Source organism: Melospiza melodia, chromosome 24 (genome assembly GCF_035770615.1).
Source record: "Melospiza melodia melodia isolate bMelMel2 chromosome 24, bMelMel2.pri, whole genome shotgun sequence".
Lineage (NCBI taxonomy): Eukaryota > Metazoa > Chordata > Aves > Passeriformes > Passerellidae > Melospiza > Melospiza melodia.
The window spans coordinates 12,022,864-12,025,571 of record NC_086217.1 but is presented as its reverse complement, the minus strand read 5'-3'; positions in this window follow the sequence as shown (position 1 = coordinate 12,025,571).

Sequence of the window (2,708 nt, the reverse complement as noted above, 5' to 3'; positions counted from 1 at the left end):
GATGGGGATGGGGATGGGGATGGAGATGGAGATGGGGATGAGGATGGAGATGGAGATGGGGATGGGGATGGGGATGGGGATGGGGATGGGGATGGAGATGGAGATGACTTTTTATACTGGTCCTGTTCTGTGCCTGGTCTCTCCTGCTCTGGCAGTGCCAGGAGAACCCAGTGACCACCTGGAGCAGCTAGGGCTCAATCTTCCTTGGGAAAATCCGAGCATTTCCTCGGGGACTGTGACAAAAGTCAGCACTGTCCCCTCTGCTTCCTCCTCTCTGTGCTGGCCAGTGCCACATCCCTCTCAAATGCCCCAGGGATTCCAGCCCACCTTTATTTCTCCTCTCTCCTTTCTTTTCAAGTCGCTGAGGATGTGGCACCTCTCGGTGAGCCTGCAGTGCCACATTCCCCTCCCTGGGCAGTAATGCTGCCCTGCAGCACCTCCCTGCCGTGTCCCTCCCTGGCAGGCACCGGGGTGGCATTTTGGGAGCAGGGACAGTGTCCCCAGGCTGGGAACCGACAGGGAACTGTCCCTTGGTGCAGCTGTTGTCACTGGGCTCGGACATCACTGCTCCAGCCACTGCTGCCATCGGTTGTCACTGCCCTGGTTGTCACTGTCACAGCCACCACTGTCGCGGCCATCGCTGCCCCGTCCCCACCCTCGCTCCCTGTGCCAGGCACTTGCCCCGTCCGGGAGCGCTGGCATGGTGCCACGCTGGTAATTAAGAAGGAACCTAATGAAACTTCGAAAATAGCACAATTTCCTCCCCACACCTGCAGGCGAGCGGGGTGGATTACATAAGGGATTGTTGCCACAGCAACCCCGCTCCACCCGGGGCTGGAGGTGGCCGGTGCTGCTGGGAGGGACGGATGGATGGACAGATGGACGGATGGATGGACGGATGGATGGATGGATGGATGGATGGATGGATGGATGGATGGATGGATGGATGGATGGATGGATGGATGGATGGATGGATGGATGGATGGACGGACGGACGGATGGATGGATGGACGGACGGACGGATGGATGGATGGATGGATGATGGATGGAGGATGGATGATGGATGGATGGATGATGGATGGATGATGGATGATGGATGGATGGATGATGGATGGATGGATGGATGGATGGATGGATGGATGGATGGATGGATGGATGATGGATGGATGATGGATGATGGATGGATGGATGATGGATGGATGGATGGATGGATGGATGGATGGATGGATGGATGATGGATGGATGGATGGATGGATGGATGGATGGATGGATGGATGGATGGATGGACGGAGGAATGGATGGATGGATGGATGGATGGATGGATGGATGGATGGATGGATGGATGGACGGAGGAATGGATGGATGGATGGATGGATGGATGGATGGATGGATGGATGGACGGATGGATGGATGATGGATGGATGGATGGATGATGGATGGATGATAGATGGATGATGGACAGACGGATGGATGATGGATGGATGGATGGATGGATGGACGGACAGATGGATGGATGGATGGATGGATGGATGATGGATGGATGATGGATGGATGGATGGACAGACAGATGGATGGATGGATGGATGGATGGATGGATGGATGGATGGATGATGGATGGATGGATGGATGATGGATGGATGGATGGATGGATGGACGGACAGATGGATGGATGGATGGATGATGGATGGATGGATGGATGATGGATGGATGGATGGATGGATGGATGGATGGATGGATGGATGATGGATGGATGATGGATGGATGGATGGATGGATGGATGGATGGATGGATGGATGGATGGATGGACGGGCCCCTGCCAGCCCCGGCGCTGCTGCCTGCTCGTCCCACTGCTGTTCCCAGCCTGCCGTGGTGTTCCCCACGCTGCACCCACGGCCCGTGCTGGATGGGCCCGCCCTCACACGGGCACATGGAGCAGGGGGTGCAGGTAACCCACGGGGCTCTGGCACCATGGTTACCCTGGGCACGCTCCAGCTGCCGCCGAGCCCCGCCGAGTGAATCACCCTGACAGAGAGGCAGCGAGCAGCAACCAGGAAAAAAAAATTAAAAAAAATAAATCAAAGGCAATCAAAGCAAAGGCTGAGGCACGAGGCAGAGGCAGGTTTTTCCTGCTGAGAGCTCCCAGGGTGCTGCAGGGTGGCAATGCCACCGTGGGCTTGGGCACCGCTCCAGCATGGGCAGCCCTGGGCACTGCCAGCCAGGACTGGGACATGGCAAGGGCCAGGGACAAGGATAATTTGCTCCATGTGGCTCTGACTGTGGGGAAATGAACTCCCTGGCTGCTTCCAGGGGGATCTGAGGGAGAAAGGTTTCCAGCACTCAAATTCCAGGGGATAAGGAGAAGCAGAGCACGGGCAGAAAGTGGAGCGGCCGTCTGCGAGCAGGCCTAGATGGAAGAGATTCTCTGAGGGCCGTCCCAAAAGGCCTCTTTTATTATCAGAAATTACAAATCCTTTTATCTTCCTCACCAGAGGAACAGCTTGTTTGAATTGCTGGGCTGTCACACTGGAATTAGATGCAAGAACCCCCCACATCCATGACGTAGCGAAGAACTTACATAACGTAACTAAAAATAAGGTGATGGAGAGGCAGGGAGAGGCACTCTACTCCTGGCTGCTTGATGCTGAATCCTTCACTGGAGAGCCAGAGAGGTGCTGGTGTCTGGCTGAGGGAGCTGACTGTGTCTGGCC